We start from the raw sequence: 20,277 nt of genomic DNA, 5'->3' as shown, positions 1-20,277 counted from the left end.
AATTTCTTACCTTTTACGATGACTCAAACATCATTTTGACACACTCTAAAATTTGCGTTGCTTATTCCCTATTTTTTTCCTTTCTGCTTATCCATAAAACATTCCTCACACAATGGCTCAATTTTTAATAATATTTCTCTATCCCCTGTGACACTATGAGACATACAGACAAAGATGGGGTGGGTGGGAAGAAAGAGAGAGAGAAGTTAACTCTTAATATCCATTTACCAAATCATCAGTTCACTCTTAATATCAGATTTGTTAGACACAAGTTGAAGTATGTGGGCTAGCATTGAAAAATGGAAACTCTTACTTAGAAATATATACTCTCTAAAGAGAATATAAATTTGTAAAGAAACTTTGTATAGCCAATTGAAGAAGAGAAAAAAGCAAAGAAAAACTACATCCCTAATATTTATCATTTTTACTATTCAGCATCTAACAGAGAGAGAGACATACTTTTGACAACATTCACAATGATGCTTAGTCTAACATTTATTCAAATTGCAAAGATTTAGAAATAAATTAAATGAAAGGAATGGATGAATCGCTAAATATATTTTGATGTATCTATATTATAAAATAGTTTCCAGCTAAAAGAATAAGGTATATCTTTGGTTTCCATGTGAAGATATTTATAGCATAGCAATTTAAAACAGAAAACAGAGGAACAAAATATGCAGTATGAAAAACTAGAGAAATGCAAATGAAAATGAAACTCCCTTTGTAAGTATGTTAGAACACTCGTAGAGAAAGTGTCTTAGAGAAAATACGACAAACTAGTGATCACCGATGCCTCCGGAATGAGAATAAGATTTTAAATGTCCATCAAAGGAAATTTGGGGTGAGGAGAGACAGGGAGAAAAGGAGAATTAAATATACAGAAACAGGAAAAAAAAAAACACTAAGCATCCATATAGTTAATTCATTAACACCATTAACTATTGTGTTTTGATTTTAATGTTATTTGTAAAAATGAGTGTCATGGTTTAGATTTGAGGTGTCCCCCAAAGGCTCATGTGAGAAAAAAATAAAAGAAAGTTCAGAGGTAAAATGATCAGGTTATGAGAGCCTTCACCTAGTCAGTGATTAATTCACTTGATTAACCAGGTGATAACTATAGGCAGGTGAAGTGTGGTTGGAGGAGGTCACTGGGGACATGCTTTTGTTCTTCCTCTGCACCCTTCACCTTCTGAGGCTTTAAGCTGAACTATTATTTCACAACATCAACTTCTTTTAATAGTCTGTACTGTTAGGGGTTGCTGGCTCAGTTGTGGCTCACCAATAGCTCCCAGAAAAAAAACGCTCCACAGACAAGAGATCTCACACAAGAGACTTTATTTATGCGGACAATTCACGTCAGCTCCAGGGAAAAGAAGGGAAGAAAGAAAAGATGGTGTATGGCTTCTCCCAGATATTGGAATCTCATGGACTGGGAGGAACCAATCACGGAGGAGAATTCTTGCAGGCTGACTGATGAACCAATAGCATGTTAGGACATAATGTGGGAGGCAGGAAGATGGCAGCAGCATAAACCAGAAATTCCAGTAACCATAAGAGGCTGGCAGAGCGCAGATTGACAAGTGGCTGGGAGGCGGGAAATTCCTGTAAAGGGACAGGCGGGAGGCTTTATACCTTACATGTACTACAACCAAATTTTAATGTAGTTGTATATGTAAGTTTATTAACTTCCCTGTCCATCCTTTTTGCATAGTGTGCCAGTTCTTGAGTGATCCATTTCTAAGGTTTTTCTTAGTAACTTATATCACAAGATTTCATTAATCACTAAGATTCATAGATGCAATATTTCCTTTAACCGTTATGTTTTCGACTGCCTGCCTGTTACGTTTACTTTTGGATACCTTCAGTGGTTATAATCTCCTTGTATCACACATTTTTGTCTCCAGAACAGTTTTCTATTAAAAAAAAATCTGAGGACCATCTGATTTTTTTGCACCTTTTGCTTTTTAAATTTTTTATTTATTTTTAGATACCTGAAATGTCTTCTTTCTCTTGAAGCTAAGTGACCAAATGGATAGGATTTTTCCCCCCACGTTTTTTATTGGTCCATTATTCTGATGGGTTTGTTATATATATGTACATGCACACAAAACACAATATAAAAACATATTTTGGCCAATATCATTCCCCAGCACTTCCCCTCCCTCCCACCTCCATCCCTTTCATCTTAAGATCTCCCTTTGATTTTCGTGAGATCCCTCCATCTTTCTCTTCCTTTCTCCTTTATAGCTTCTGCAAATGAAAGAAAACATGATTCTTAACCTTCTGAGTTTGACTTATCTCACTGAACATAATGGTCTCTAGTTCCATTTATTTTCCTGCAAATGACATAATTTCATTTTTCTTTATGACTGAATAAAGCTCCATTGGGTATATATACCATATTTACCTTCTCCATTCACCCACTGATAGACATCGAGGCTGGTTTCATAGTTTGTCTATTGTGAATTGTACTGCTGTAAACATGGGTATGCATGTATCACTATAGTATGATGACTTTAATTCTTCAGTGAGAAGTGGTATACGGCTGCGTCATGTGGTGGTTTCATGCCTAGACTTTTGAGGAACATGCATACTGATTTCCATAGTGTTTGTACTAATTTACGAACAGTGTAAAAGCATTCCTTTTTCTCCATATTCTGTCCAGCATTTATCATTTGTATTCTTGATGACTGCCATTCTGATTGGTATGAGATAAAATTTCAGTGTAGATTTAATTTCCCTAATTGCTAATGATGTTCAATATTATTTCATGTATTTGTCGGCCATTGTGTTTCTTACTTTGAGAGGTATGTTTAATTCATTTGCCCATTTAATTACTGGGTTATTTGATTTTTCAGTGTGAAGTCTTTTTGAGTTCTTTATATATTCTAAATATCAATCCTCTGTCAGAAGAGTAGCTCACAAAGATTTTCTCCTATTCTGTAGGTTCTCTCTTCACATTCCTAATTGTTTCCTTTGCTGTGCAGAAGCTTATAAATTCAATGCTATCCATTTAATAACTCTTGGCATTGTTTCCTGAAATTTAGGGCCCCATTGAGAAAGCAGTTACCTGTATCTAAATGCTGAAATGTTGACTGTGTGTTTTCTTATGGGAGTTGCATAGTTTCTGGTCTAATCCCTAGGTCTTTGGTGCATTTTGAATTGATATTTGCACAGGTTGAGAGATAAGGATCCAGTTTAATTCTTCTACATATGGATACCTGGTTGTCTCAGCACGACTTTTGACAAAGAATGTCTTTTCTCCAACATATGTTTTTGACACTTTTGTCAAGGAACAGATGACTGTAGATATATGGGTTTGTCTCTGTCTTCTATTCTTCACCATTGGTCTGTGTGTCTCTTTTTATGTCAGTACCATGAAGTTTCTGTTACCATAATTCTATAGTATAATTTGAAGTCAGGTTTTGTGATGCCTCCAGCATTGGGTTTTGACTTAGAATTGCTTTGACTATTCTTCCAAATGGATGTTAGGCTATTTTTGTGTATGGTTTTGCGAATAATGTCATTGGAATGTGATAAGGATTGCACTGAATTTGTATGTTGGGCTTTTGGTAGTGTGGTCATTTTTTTTTTTAAATTTTTACAGACTGCATTTTGATTCATTGTACACAAATGGGGTACAACTTTTCATTTCTATGGTTGTACATGATGTAGATTCACACCATTCATGTAATCATACATGTACATAGGGTAATGATATCTGTCTCATTCCACCATCTTTCCTACCTCCACTCCTCCCCACTCTCCTTTCCCTGTATATAATTCAAAGTTCCTCCATTCTTCTCTCACCCCCTACATCCCCACCCCCATTATGTATCATCATCTATTTATCAGAGAAAACATTCAGCCTTTGGTTTTGGGGATTGATTTATTTCACTTAGCATGATATTCTCCAAATCCATCCATTTACCTGCAAATGTTACCTGCAAATGGCTGAATAATATTCCAGTGTGTATATATACCACATTTTCTTTATCCACTCATCTATCTAAGACCTCAGAAGATGAGACGACCTGCCATTGTTCATTGACAGGCAGAATTAATATCGTTAAACTGGTCATACTAGGTTGGTTCCCTGAATCCAACTTCAACTTCTTTCTACAATGTTTTAAACTTTTCATTGCAGGTCTTTCACCTTCTTGGTTAGACTTATTCCTAGTACTTTTCTTTTCTTTTTACTTTCCACTTTTTTTTTTTTTTTTTTTTTTTTTGAGGTTATTGTGAATGGAATTGTTTTCCTGACTTCTTTCTCAGCAGATTCATTGTTGGTATATTGGAAAGCTACTGACTTTTTGTATGTTGATTTTTGTAACCTATGACTATGCAAAATTTGTATGTTAGTCCTAGTAGTCTTTTGGTGAACTTCTTTGGATCTTCTAGGTACAGGATCATATCATCTGCAAACAGTGTATTTGAGTTCTTCCTGGTTTTATCCCTTTTATTTTCTTCTCTTGTCTAATTACTCTGGCTAGAATTTCTGGCACAATAGTAAACAGAAGTTGTATGAGTGGACATCCTTGTCTTGTCCCAGATTTTAAAGGAGTGCTTCAGTTTTTGATTTACCAGGAAGGTTGGTTTGGGATTTTTTATGTATACCCCATATGATGTTGAAGTAGATTCTTTCCATCTTTAGTTTCTTCTGTGTTTTTATCATGGGTGCTGAATTTTGTCAAAGGTCTTCTCTGTATCTATTGAAATGACTAAATGATTTTTGTCCTTAACTCTATGTGATGAATTACATTTATTGTTTTGAATGTACTAAACTATCCTCATATCTCTGGAATAAAACCAACTTGGTCATGGTGTACGATCTTCATGATATGTTGTTGAACACAATTTGCTAATATTTTGTTAAATATTTTTGCATTGAGGTTCATAAGGGTTGGTGTGTAGTTTTATTTCCTTGATATATCCTTATCTGATTTTGGTATGAGGTGACACTGGTTTCATAGCATGAATTTGGAAGAATTCCATCCCTTTCTATTTCATGGAATAATTTGAGGAGTATGGATAGTTTTGATGTTGAATATCAAAATTTCATGGATTTTTAAAAATCTTTCAATATTTTTATAAAAGGTTTTTAAATTCTAGGATATTTTATTATATATTTGAACAAATATTTTTGTAACTATTCAAATGCTTCAATTTTCCCTACACTGGAGTCTATTTGTTAATCTATGTTTTCTTTTATGCATGCTTCTTTCCTAATGAGCTTAAATCTTTCCTCTCTGTTGGTCATTCAGTGTGTAGATTTGGTCCTTTATTGTTTCTACTCACTCGTTATTTTTGGTCTTGTATTGAATTTACCACCCAGATCTGCGATGTCCTTTTCATCTCCCTCTCTGTCTTTTTCTTTTGTCTTTCAGTTCTTGTTTTATTAATTTTCTCTGTTGTTGTTGTTCTGGGAATTGAACCCAGGGACATTTACTGATGAGTAACATCCTGAGCTCTTTTTTATTTTTTACTTTTCATTTTAAGTTGTTAGACTCAAACTTGTGATTCTCCCACCTTAGCCACCTGAATCATTGGAAAATTAAAATATTTTTATGGAGGAATAAAGAATGAAGAAATTGTGAATAATTTCCCTCTCTCCCTTGGGACATATTTTCCTTTTCAGTCTGATTGTTTTTACTTTCATGATTTCTTTCTTCCTTTTTTTCTTTCTTCCTTCTTCTTCTCCCTGGGGTCACCTTGACAGCAGGTGCCCTTGGAAATTACATCAGTTCCACATTCCAGTGTGTCACCCTGAAGTCTCAACCTTCATCAGAGGCCACTGGCTTGTTCTCTATGTCACCAGCTTGCAATTCTCTTAGTCAAAAAAAGGTGAAACTTGTAAATATTAAGCATGCTTCTCTCTCAATAGGGAGCATTAGTGAAACTCCTTGGAATGTTATTGACACAGGAACACCGGTGTGGTAGGTAAGGGGTAAGAAGCAAAGGTCCACTGTGGCACCTGCTTCATTCCAGGGGCATCTGTTTCTGTTATGGGCCACTTGATTTTGAAGACTATCAAATGCAGTGGAAAATCCCAGATCCATGGTAGACTCATTTAGGAATTTTATTTTTTAATGCTTACACATAGGTCCTGTATCCCAAATCTTAATCAGTAAATCTAATTTAATGACTCTGCACAGGGATCCAGGTGTCCTTACTTTTTGAAGTTACCTGTGAAATCCTAATGCTCAGATGAGTTTGAGAGCACCTGCATTATTCTATACTACTCTCCTTTTACTGATATGATTAATCAATTCTATGGGTCAGGCCTACATTTTTCTGTTAATTAAAGATAAAAGGCTAAGATAAGATATAGCGTCACTTCACCTTCTCAACCTTGAAATAACTTGAAATATGTAAAATAGGCTATTTTTGTAGCCATGGTCCCCAAATCTGAATCCTAATTTTTCAAAAAAGTTAATTTTTCCTGCCTTCTACACGAAACATCTAACTTTGTCCACCCTGATGGTGTGTCTCTCTTGGGCAGCTCTTCTCAAAGAACTGGAGGCTCAGAGGTCAAGGCTAAGCATGGTTGTGATTCCACCATGTTCACCACATGATTTGGAAATGACCTTGTCATCCTACAGCTGGCAAATCGGAGAAGGAAAAAGAAATGAAGGAAAGACCCACTGTTTGATGCGATTGCCTGGAACATGCTTTATGTAGACTGAATTAGATGTGAGGCAGTGAGCTATGAAGACAAAATTGGCTTGGTTACCAACCAGTCTGTCTCAACCACACAGGCCCTCTAATATTTTAGCTCTTGTCCACAGCAAGCATTTACATATTATTTGCTATATTTTTTTTATAAAAAAAGAAGAAATGAAATAATTTGCCAAAGAAGTCTGGTAATGAAGGGGCTAGGTTGCCTAGAAAAGAGTTTCCTGAAGAAGAGAGAAAAAAGTGGTGGATTGAGTAGGAAAAGTAAAATAAAAAGAAGAACCTAGACATTCAGCCAGATAGTATATGCTGGGTATAGTTGACAACTATATCCTCAAAGTTTGCTGAGCAGAAGCAGAAACATTACACATCATGCCAAATCTAAGTTGCAGAAAATTAGACAAGCTCTTTGCCAAATTCCCCCAAAATATCAAAAAATCATAGCAGATATGCAGAAGCAGAAGCTCGTCTTATCCCAATTTATTCACAATTTCCTGGTTGAATAGGTAAAGTGAAACTCTTGTTTTCTGTGCTCCCAAATCAATCCCTTAAACTACAGGTGCAGACTCAGGGGAGGTAGAAATGATTACAGGAAAATCAAAAAGCATCCAGAGGACAAAAACCATATCACAACCAAAGCCTCCCGTCTTGTATGGAAGAAGAAATGATGCAGGATACATACAGGTCTGCATAATCCAAGAGCAAAGAATGGCTTTGTTCTCTGCAGGTTTTGAAAAGGAACTATTTGTTGAAACAAAGTACAGCTTCTCTCCATAACGTAGTCTGGAGCCTCCATTCGGGAGGAAACTGGTGAAGACCTGGTTGGCAGAGGAATAACCTCACAATTTCTGTTTATGTATTTCCCTGCCATACTCAAATCCTTCAGAAGCACTGAAGTAGACAGTTTCCTGTATTATGGCACTGTAGCTTGTAGGCTGGGCTCATGGAGAGGTGCCATCTCTGAGCACGGCTCTGGGATTAGCACATTTCACAGGGCATCCCTGGGCACAATTACAAGGCTGAAATTTAGACCAAGCACACTCTTCTTGCAAGCTGTGAGCTTTCGCTCCCTGTTCCTTAAGGTATTCACACTGTAGGAACAGCATTTTCTAACCACTTTCCTAAAGAAGGTGACCTTTTCTGTCACCTGTCCCTGGATAGGCAAACTGTTAGACTATCCAGTATGGAAACCATGTTCATCTTGGTCGTAGAGACAACAAGACAAATGTTTTATCCCATTGTACTTTCCTGGTCATGGTTAGGTTGGAAGAAACTTTTCCTATCCTCTCCTGTTTTCTTGCCAAGCACAGGATATGAGCGACTTTTCCAATGCTTTTTCTGAGGCCTATCAGATCCATCTTTGAACTTCATTGAGAAAGCAGTCTTAGCTCCCTTGTCCATCCCCGGGACAAGAAACAGTTTATATTGTTGAAGTCCTTCCTTAGACAATCTTCTGGGTTAACCACTTTACATCCTTCAGTTTATGTAGGACTTGCAACTCATCTCTGATGTAGATATTATTACTCCAATTTCAGGAGGAGAACAACACATATGTTAGATAACTTGTCATGGTCCTACTCCTGGGGACTCAGAATGGGACACAGATTTCTGTGACTCAAAGGCCCACGTACCAACACAGTTCTTTATGCATACTTACTTGAGAGCCCCAAGGAGGCTCCATTGAGCGAGCTTTTACTGTACCTGCTGTGTAAAAGGAAAAATGGTGCATTGTCAGTGGTTACTCTATTTCAGTCCTTAAACATGTTGTGACATCTATCACAAAACCTGTTTGAGATCAAGTCATTTGCCTATATAATATATAATCAGGATTTTTATAATTAGGATGTCTTTACATTGTTTCTGAAAAGCTCAAATTTATTTATTCATCTATTTTTTTAAGTCATTTGCCTATATAATATATAATCAGGATTTTTATAATTAGGATGTCTTTACATTGTTTCTGAAAAGCTCAAATTTATTTATTCATCTATTTTTACATTTCTTCAAAAAATATTTTGAGGGCTCCTATGTGTCCGGACTTGTTCTAAGTGCTGGGAATACAATGATTAAACCGACAATATGGCCCTGATAGAACTTAAATTCTACTGGGGAAGTCTAATAAAGGAAAATTAATGGGCCGGGCAATGCCAAGAAGTCCTTCTTAACCAAGAATGTCTCTGAGGGGTAAGAGTGGAACAGAGAGGGCTGGAGTGTGGCTCAGTGGTACAGCACTTGCCTAGCATGTATGAGACACTGGGTTCAGTTCTCAGGATGGCATGTAAATAAATAAATAAGTGTCCATCAACAAATAAAAAACATTTTTTAAAAATTTAAAAAGTGTGGAGCAGAGACCTGAGATCCTCAGGGAGGGAACTGTGCCCAATTTTAGGAGAGAACATGCCAGTTGAAATCCACACAAATTCCAAGGGCTCACAGGAAGGAATGAGCTTAGTATACTTAAGAAATGATAGGTTTAATTAAGACCATGTATACAAAAGTCCTTTATAACCTATTCTTATTTCTCCAGAATTACACCTCATATCTACAATTTATTTAAATTTTTATTTGTTCTAATTAGTTGTACATGACAGTGGAATACATTTAAATTTTTAATTAAGGAAGCAAGTGACAAAATTCTTAGGATCTCCTGCTGGCCAGTGTGGTAGCATAATCTTTTCACCCTTACAGGTCATTTGGCATTTATTAGCAGGGAGCTCCAAGAGCATCCCCAGCCAGTGGTGGACAGATGTGAAAAGGAGCCTTTTAATCAGAACAGAAAAGTTTCTGGGTGTGTGCCTGTGTATTTGGAGACTGTGGAAGCAGTCAATTCAACAGCAGAGGATGTCCGTTTTAATACTCCATAATAAACTATAAAATAGTAAAAAAAAAAAAAAAAGACTTTGGGGAGGTTCATTGAATTTGAGACCAAAAAGAAAACAACCTAGAAAAGTTCAGGACCCAGAGGACAATGATTATATTATTGTAACAAGCAATTGTTTTCATTATGATCACATCAAAATCATGCATTGATATGATCCATCCTTGTCTGTGTGTTGATATCTTGTTTCATTTGCTCAAATCTGTGCTTTATGGAGAAACAGTCCCCAGCCCCTTACTCCCACCACTGGTCACTCTTATGCCAACCACAGAGAAAACACGTTTGCAGCATTGTTCTGACCCCTCCTCAGAGTTGGTTGACACAGGTGAGCCCAAAAGTCAAACCAGATTCTTCTGCTCCCATTTTTTAGGGCTCCAATGTCCAGGGAAAATATAATAAAAATCTGTATACATTAGTTACCATTTTTTTCTGTCCACAGACCAGAGAAATAGAAGGAAATTTTTTGCATGAAAATGGGGAAAAGAATGTGGTGTCCATGGAAAGGTCATCAGAGTCAAAGAACATGAGGAGAATTCTAGTGGTGTTGAAGTCCCTAGTTCTAGCTGTTACCAAAACCTAGTGAATTTCTTGTCCCTGAAGTTCATGAGACAGTCTCACCTACTCGTTGTAATTTCTCTTTCTTATTTAAGGTAGTCAGTCTCAGGCTTATTTTCTTACAACGGAAATATGCCTACTAAAATTTTCCATTTGTTTTCTAATTTGATATTCACTATATCTCTGTACTGCATATATTATTTTCATCTTATTGATAAGAACTCTGAATCAGAAAGTTTAAGTGAAGAGCACAAGAAGTTACTAAGTACATGGCCCACCGTCAGCACACAACACATCTCCTCTTCCTCATTTCTTTCTTCCTCATTCTTCCTCCAAAACTAATTCTTCTACCTATACTTTTAAAGTCGACCCCACCTTCCCTTTCTGAGACTTAATTTTCTTGTTTATCCCTTCACTCTTTATCTTCACCTACTCCTCTAAATATGTTTAAGGTAATTAAAAATGCCTTCCTGGAATTTTAATCTAACTCCTTCTGAATTCCTATTTCCCCACTACCCTTCAAAAGGGAAGTTCTAAAGTATTAGTTTATGCATGGATTCTTCACCCTTTGTAATCTAGCTTCTTTCCCCATAATATCACAGACACTTCTTGCTCCTTGGTCAAAAGTAACTTTTTCTGCTAACCCTGAGTGGACTCTTTTCAGGTTTTATCTTTCTTACCCTCTGGCATTATTTCACACTTTTGACTGTTACCGCCTTTTTTTTTTTTTTTTATTGTAAACAAATGGGATACAGTTCTGTTACTACTTTTGTAAACTACTCCTTTAGATTTTCCCTCTTCCTTCCTAACCTACACCCAGGCTCCTCATAGTATTTTCTCCCTTTTATCCTTTTTTTCACATCCTTTATTTGTGCTCTGAGAGTCGTGCCTTGCTCCTTTCCTTTGCTCTGCAGTCCATACTTCACCAACTGGGGACAATTCCCACTATTAGGACTCCATTAACTACCACAATCCAGTGAATCTACCACTTAGGACAAAATTTTAACATCCCACTAGGGACTCTCTCTGAGTACATCACCAATACTGGATATATACTTTTCCCCAAAGTGAAAATCAGCATCAACAAAGCTGTCCCATTCAGAAAATGAAAAGCCACCTTTGACTTCTCTCTTTATTCATTCCCCATTCCCAAGTACATATCAGATTAGGATTTCATAATCCTAAATTTTTCAAGCATTTTTCCATCTTCAATGGCAAAACTCAGGTTCAACTGGGTGTAATGGCTGGCATGCCTATAATCCTAGAAACTTGGGAGACTGAGGCAGGAAGATCACAAGTTCAAGGCTAGTCTCAGCAATACAGCAAGACCCTAAGCAACTTAGTGAGATTCTGTCTCAAAATTTAATTTTTTTTTTTTAACAAAATGGGGTTGAGGATGTAACTCAGTGGTAAAGCACCATAGGGCTCAATCTCTAGTGTATAAAAAAAGGGCAAAACACTGATTCAACTTTTCCTATACTCTCCAACTGTACTTTGCTCCATCCATTCCATTATGAACACTGAAGGTAGCAGGAGTCCATTAGTAGAGAACTCTGAGTAGTCACTATTTTGCTTCAGATCTCAGTGCATTTATAATAATAATTTCAATGTCTTAGCTCTTCCTACAAAGTCAGGGGTGTGTCTATGATGTTCACGACTGTATCCCAGTGCCATAGCACAGATCCTATCACATAACAGAGTTAGTCACATAAATGAGGCATGTTCACCTACTTTTCATTTGGTAAATGAATCCAAAAGGACAATATAATAGAGATATCTTGGAATTCAGAGCAACTGAGTTCTAGTTTCTACTCTGCCTCTAACTTACTACATGATCTTCAGACACTCAGAGTGTTTTGCAGCCTGAAAACACCTGGTCTCAAATTTTTCTAAATAATATGATCTTCTGTGCCTCAGTTTGTCTACCAACCCTCTAATTTCTCTTGTTAGAAGTCATAAATCAGGAAAAGAAGGAGGAGGAGGAGGAGAAGGAGGAGAAAGAGGAGGAGGAAGGGAAGAAGAAGAAGAAGAAGAAGAAGAAGAAGAAGAAGAAGAAGAAGAAGAAGAAGAAGAAGAAGAAAAAGAAGAAGAAGAAGAAAATAACTAATAAAAAAGTATAAAAATAAAATTATTTTAACCATTCCATTGCTTTCTTATGACATCAACATTTAGAAGTTACATATCAAATAAACAAAAAAGTTCCATTCTATCTTCTCTATTTAAATCATTGTCTAGAACACACATACTCAAGTGTAGATTACTTCATGTTGCCCACAAAAACCAAGGAAAATACAATGAAAAGCTAACAGGTATCTGTCAATATTTGTTAGCTTATAAACACCATAATACACTACCATGTTTGTGGAGTGACTACAGAAGTTCATCCATACATTATCATCTGGAATTATTTTTACTGTCAAAAGAGCTCACCAAGATGTATGTATTAATTTTTTGAGGAAATGTATAACAATGTCAATATGAAAAAGTACAAGCAGCCTTAATCAAATGAATGATTTAAAAATAATAAAAGTATACAAATTTCTAAAAGAAAATTTCTAAGGGGTCATAGCTAAGTGGTAGTGTACTTGCTTTGCATGTGTGAGGCACTAGGTTTGATTCTCAACACCACATAAAAATAAATAAATAAAGGTATTGTGTCTATCTACAACTGAAAATTTTTTATAAAAACAAAAAAAAATCTGATTAATACTAGAGAGTTAAAAGTCTTTAGTGAAGTCATTTACCAATTGAGATTGCAAAATTATCTTAGTGCATTCTATTCCTACAGCTATAACAAAATACTACAGACTGGGTAAATACAAATGACAGGAAATTTATATCTTACATTTCTAGAGGCTCAGAAGGACAAGATTAAGATGCAAACACATTCCGTGTATGGTCAAACACTCATTCTCTGCTTCCAAGATGGTACCTCATTGCTACATCCTCCAGAGAGGAGGAAGGCTGTGCTCTCACAGCGTTGAAGAAATGGAAGGGTAAAATAAACAAACTCTCTCCCTAAAGCCCTTTGATGAGGGCACTAATCCCACCCAAGAAGACAGAGACCTCATGATCTGATTCTCTCCTTAGTTACTGTAATCTCAACAACCACCTCTTCCTTAGTTCCAGTTTTGCAAGCTCTTTTATGGATCAATCACGAGTTTTTCAAATTCTCATACTCTCCTTTCTCCTCCTGATTACCGCAGTAAACTTGGCTAAATGTTGCCAGCAATATCCATGCCACTGCCTGAATACTGTACTATCTTGAAGTTTCTCTCACCAGATTAATTAGTTCATCACATTTTAATTCAGACTCATAGAAAATATGAGGATATGGGAAAACTATAGAAACTTTTTTTTCCAGAATGTAAGATGAATGGCCTCTTGTCCAGTTTCCAAGAGTTCTCCTTCCCCTCCAAAGCCTTTTGAGCCCTATCTTTATTGTCCACATTCCTATCAGCATTCTGGTCTTCTGAGCTCCCACCAGAATTGCCTATTAAACTCTGCTACAACATTCTAAGCCTTCTCCAGCCTGCATCTCTAAACTTTTCTAAACTCCTGCAAACCGATTCCAGATACTTTCAAACCACCTGTCAGGCTAGTCACAGCAACAATTCCACTTGTCATTACCAATTTCCACTTTAGTCAGATTTTCATTGCTGTGACCCAAAGATCTAACAAGAACAATTCAGAGGAGAAAAAGGTTTTTTGTCTCATAGTTTCAGAGGTTCAGTGCATGATCAGTGAACCTCATATCTCTGGGCCCAAGGCAAGGCAAGGCAGAACATCATGGCAAAAGGGTGTGGTGGAGGAGAGCTGCTCAGTTCATGATAGCCAGGAACCAGAGGGAACATAAATGCAAGGAATCAGGGGTAAAATAATCCCCAAGGACACACCCCCAGTGACCTACCTACTTCCTCCAGTCTTTAGTTACCACGCATTAATCCACCCAAATTATAAACCCTTCAAGTGGATTAATCCACTGATTAGGTTACAACTTTCATAATTGAATCATTTCACCTAAACATTCCTGCATTGTTTCACATATAAATTTTCAAGGGTCACCTCATATCTAAACCATAACTACTTCCAAAACCCCACCTTTTAAACTATGACCTTGAAGTTTAATTTTCAACATATGAATTTTGAAGAAATACATACATTCAAACTAAAAATTTTATCTGAAATGGAAAACTCAATACATTTTCAACAGAGTAAATTGAACCTCCTACATTGACACATTTTTTTTTATCTAAATAATATCCTTTGGCTTCTACACTAGCAGGATATTTTGTTTTCATTGGCAGTATTGTAAACAACTTTGGAATATTTCATTTTAAGTTTTGTATTCAGTTGCAACTAATGATTACAATCTGGCAATGGAATACTAGGGAATGACATGTAAAAACATGGGTACTCTATCACCCCAAATAGCCAGTATGTTAACAGTATTACCCTGAATACCTTGAGGATTATTAATGATCAGATTAACAACATACAAAATCCTGCCAACCGAAATTACTGTTCTTAATTACATAACTTGAAATTTTCAGTCAATTTTTTACACTGAATTCTGACACCACCAATAACATTAAGAAGGAGCAAAGTTTCTCCTTTCAAACTATCTTCCTCTATGTACCATCACTTTCTGAAACATCACCATCAACAGATCTGAAGTCCAGCTTTCATGCTGTTCTCTGGACGTTCAAGAGGATCCATGCTCAGACCAGTCCTCTTCCACGTGCAGAATATCTCTAGCTCCTCCTCCCTACACCAGCATATTCTTCTAACTTCTAGTTATTTGTGCATTCATTGCTCACATCTCTTTGATGGTGTTAGATGAAAAGCACTATTTGATTTTATGGTCCAACCTTTTATTCTGCAAATGAGAAAAAGGTATTGAACTTAAGCCTCCCATGCTCCATGACTCCACTCTTCACTCTTTCCTTCAAGAGGAATGCCTGATGTGGCTTGTTAAGCCAGGTTTCTTGGCCATTCATTTATTGCCTATACTGGGGAAGCAAGACTTGGGAATATTCTTTGGCTGGGTCTCCCATTCAGTGAGTGGACCAGGATAGTCTTGCTTCAACAAGTTCACCATCTCCCATATTCTCATCTTTCCATTAGGTCAGAATGTTGTACATTTCAGTAGGAAAAGAAATAAAAAGTCTTTCTCTGAAAAACCAGGCATAGCGGCTCATTCCTGTGGTCCCATTACTCAGGAAGCTGAGACAGGAGAATTGCTTGAGCCCAGTAATTTGAGGCCAGTCTGAGCAACATAGTGAGATCTCATCTCAAAAATAAAATCCCTCCTCAGGCTTCTGGTCTGAACTAGGTTCTACATTTCAGATATAATATTAATGATGCCTCTCCCTATTTTGCATTGATTTTTTTTCTTTTTTTTATTATTGTACACAAATGGGATGCATGTTGTTTCTCTATTTGTACATGACGTAAAGGCATACCATTTGTGTAATCATAAATTTACATAGGGTAATGTTTGATTCATTCTGTTATTTTTTTCCCTTCCCCCCACCCCTCCCACCCCTCTTTTCCCTCTATACAGACCTTCCTTCCTCCATTCTTGCCCCCCTCCCTAAACCTAACTCTAACCCTAACACTAACTCTTCCCACCCCCCATTATGTGTCCTCATCCACTTATTAGCGATATCATACTTCCTTTGGTTTTTTGAGATTGGCTTATCTCACTTAGCATGATAATCTCCAGTTTCATCCATTTGCTTGCAAATGCCATAATTTTATCATTCTTTATGGCTGAGTAATATTCCATTGTATATATATACCACAGTTTCTTTATCCATTCATCAATTGAAGGACATCTAGGTTGGTTCCACAACCTGGCTATTGTGAACTATGCAGCTATGAACATTGATGTGGCTGTATCTCTGTAATATGCTGATTTTAAATCCTTTGGGTATAGGCCAAGGAGTGGGATAGCTGGGTCAAATGGTGGTTCCATTCCAAGTTTTCTAAGGAGTCTCCATACTGCTTTCCAGAGTGGCTGCACTAATTTGCAGCCCCACCAGCAATGTATGAGTGTACCTTTCTCCCCACATCCTCGCCAACACCTGTTGTTGCTTGTATTCTTGATAATCGCCATTCTAATTGGGGTGAGATGGAATCTTAGGGTGGTTTTGATTTGCATTTCTCTTATTACTAGAGATGTTGAACATTTTTCCATATGTTTGTTGATTGCTTGTATATCTTCTTCTGTGAAGTGTCTATTCATTTCCTTAGCCCATTTGTCGATTGGATTACTTGCATTCTTGGTGTAGAGTTTTTTGAGTTCTTTATAGATTCTGGAGATTAGTGCTCTATCTGAAGTATGATTGGCAAAGATTTTCTCCCACTCTGTAGGCTCTTTCTTCGCATTGCTGATAGTTTCCTTTGCTGAGAGAAAGCTTTTTAGTTTGAATCTATCCCAGTTATTAATTCTTGCTTTTATTTCTTGTGCTATTGGAGTCCTGTTGAGGAAGTCTGGTCCTAAGCCGACATGTTGAAGCTCTGGACCTAATTTTTCTTCTATAAGATGCAGGGTCTCTGGTCTGATTCCGAGATCCTTAATCCATTTTGAGTTTAGTTTCGTGCATGGTGAGAGATATGGGTTTAGTTTCATTCTGTTGCATATGGATTTCCAATTCTCCCAGCACCATTTGTTGAAGAGGCTATCTTTTCTCCATTGCATATTTTTGGCCCCTTTGTCTAGTATGAGAAAATTGTATTTATTTGGGTTTGTGTCCATGTCCTCTATTCTGTACCATTGATCCACCTTTCTATTTTGGTACCAATACCATGCCGTTTTTGTTACTATTGCTTTGTAGTAGAGTTGAAGATCTGGTATTGCGATACCCCCTGCTTCACTCTTTCTGCCAAGGATTGCTTTAGCTATTCTGGGTTTTTTATTCTTCCAGATGAATTTCATAATTGCTTGCTCTATTTCTGTAAGGTACATCATTGGGATTTTAAATTGGAATTGCACTGAATCTGTATAGCACTTTTGGTAGTATGGCCATTTTGACAATATTAATTCTTCCTATCCAAGAACATGGGAGATCTTTCCATCTTCTGAGGTTTTCTTGAATTTCTTTCTTTAGTGTTCTGTAGTTCTCATTGTAGAGGTCTTTCACCTCTTTTGTGAGATTGATTCCCAAGTATTTTATTTTTTTCGAAGCTATTGTGAATGGGGTAGTTTTCCTAATTTCTCCTTCTGAAGATTCATCGCTTATGTATAGAAATGCCTTAGATTTATGTGCATTGATCTTATATCCTACTACTTTACTGAATTCACTTATGAGATCTAACAGTTTTCTGGTGGAATTTCCTGGTTCCTCTAAGTATACAATCATATCATCAGCAAATAGGGATAGTTTGAGTTCTTCTTTTCCTATTCGTATCCCTTTAATTTCTTTGGTCTGTCTAATTGCTCTGGCTAGAGTTTCAAGGACGATATTGAATAGAAGTGGTGAAAGAGGGCATCCCTGCCTTGTTCCAGTTTTTAGAGGGAATGCTTTCAGTTTTTCACCATTTAGAATAATATTAGCCATGGGCTTAACCTAGATGGCCTTTACAATGTTAAGGAATGTTCCCACTATCCCTATTTTTTCTAGTGTTTTGAGCATGAAGGGATGCTGTATTTTATCAAATGCTTTTTCTGCATCTATCGAAATAATCATGTGATTCTTGACTTTAAGTCTATTGATATGGTGAATTACATTTATTGATTTCCTGATGTTGAACCAACCTTGCATCCCTGGGATGAAACCCACTTGATCGTGTTGCACTATCTTTTTAATATGTTTTTGTATGTGATTTGCTAAAATTTTGTTGAGAATTTTTGAGTCGATGTTCATTAAGGATATTGGTCTGAAATTTTCTTTCCTCGATGTGTCTCTGTCTGGTTTAGGTATCACGGTAATATTGGCTTCATAGAATGAGTTTGGGAGGGTTCCCTCCTCTTCTATTTTATGGAATACACTGAGAAGTATTGGAATGAGCTCTTCTTTAAAGGTTTTGTAGAACTCGGCTGAGAACCCATCTGGTCCTGGACTTTTCTTTGTTGGTAGGCTTTTGATGACTTCTTCTATTTCATTACTTGAAATTGGTCTATTTAAATTGTGTATGTCCTCCTCGTTCAGTTTAGACAATTCATATGTCTCTAGAAACCTGTTGATGTCTTCGAAATTTTCTATTTTGTTGGAGTATAGATTTTCAAAATAGCTTCTAATTATGTTTTGTATTTCAGTCGTGTCTGTTGTGATATTTCCTTGTTCATTCCGAATTTTAGTAATTTGGGTTTTCTCTTGTCTTCTCTTTGTTAGTGTGGCTAACGGTTTATCAATTTTGTTTATTTTTTCGAAGAACCAACTATTTATTTTGTCAATTTTTTGTATTGTTTCTTTTGTTTCAATTTCGTTGATTTCAGCTCTGAGTTTGACTATTTCCTGTCTTCTACTACTTTTGGTGTTGGTCTGTTCTTCTTTTTCTAGGGCTTTGAGCTGTAGTGTTAGGTCGTTTATTTTTTGAGTTTTACTTCTTTTATTAAATGCGTTCCATGAAATAAATCTTCCTCTGAGTACTGCTTTCATAGTGTCCTAGAGATTTTGATATGATGTTTCTTTGTTCTCATTTACTTCTAAGAATTTTTTAATTTCCTTCCTAATATCTTTTGAAATCCATTCATCATATAATAGCATATTGTTTAATCTCCAGGTGTTGGAGTAGTTTCTGTTTTTTACTCTTTCATTTATTTCTAACTTCAATCCATTATGATCTGATAGAATACAAGGTAGTGTCTCTATCTTCTTGTATTTGCTGACATTAGCTTTGTGGCTTAATATATGGTCTATTTTAGAGAAGGATCCATGTGCTGCTGAGAAGAAAGTGTATTTGCTCTTGGTTGGATGGTATATTCTATAAATGTCTGTTAAGTCTAAATTATTGATTGTGTTATTGAGATCTATGGATTCTTTGTTCAATTTTTGTTTGGAAGATCTGTCCAGTGGTGAGAGAGGCGTGTTAAAATCACCTAGTATTATTGTGTTATGGTCTATTTGGTTTCTAAAATTGAGAAGGATTTGTTTAACATACATGGATGAGCCACTGTTTGGGGCATAGATGTTTATGAGTGTTATATCTTGCTGATTTATGCTTCCCTTAAGCAGTATGAAATGTCCTTCCTTATCCCTTCTGACTAACATTGGCTTGAAGTCTACATTATCTGAAATGAGGATGGATACTCCAGCTTTTTTGCTGAGTCCATGTGCATGGTATGTTTTTCCCCATCCTTTCACCTTTAGTCTATGGGTATCTCTTTCTATGAGGTGAGTCTCTTGCAGGCAACCTATTGTTGGATCTTTCTTTTTAATCCAATCCGCCAGTCTATGTCTTTTGATTGATGAATTCAGGCCATTAACATTCAGGGTTATTATTGAGATATGATTTGTATTCCCGGTCATTTGGTTCATATATAAAATTTTATTTATTTATTTATTTATTTTTTGACACATCTTGGTTCCTCCTTTATTTGACAGTTCCTTTAGGATAATTCCTCCGTTTGTTGATTTGCTTCTTTGTTTTTTATTTCTTCCTCATGAAATATTTTGCCGAGAATGTTCTGTAATGCTGGCTTTCTTTTTGTAAGTTCTTTTAGCTTTTGTTTATCATGGAAAGATTTTATGTCATTGTCAAATTTGAAGGTAAGCTTTGCTGGGTATAAGATTCTTGGTTGGCATCCATTTTCTTTCATAGCTTGAAAAATGTTGTTCCAGGCCCTTCTAGCTTTTAGGGTCTGAATTGAAAAATCTGCTGATATCCGTATTGGTTTCCCCCTGAATGTAATTTGGTTCTTTTCTCTCACAGTCTTTAAAATTCTGTCTTTATTTTGTATGTTAGGTATTTTCATTATAATGTGCCTTGGTGTGGGTCTGTTGTAATTTTGTGTATTTGGAGTCCTCTAAGCCACTTGAACTTGATTTTCCATTTCATTCTTCAGATTCGGGAAATTTTCTGATATTATTTCATTGAATAGATTGTTCATTCCTTTGGTTTGTTTCTCTAAGCCTTCCTCAATCCCAATAATTCTCAAATTTGGCCTTTTCATGATATCCCATAGTTCTTGCAGATTCTGTTCATGATTTCTTACCATC

Source organism: Sciurus carolinensis, chromosome 5 (genome assembly GCF_902686445.1).
Source record: "Sciurus carolinensis chromosome 5, mSciCar1.2, whole genome shotgun sequence".
NCBI lineage: Eukaryota > Metazoa > Chordata > Mammalia > Rodentia > Sciuridae > Sciurus > Sciurus carolinensis.
Note: the sequence above shows the minus strand (reverse complement) of the source record.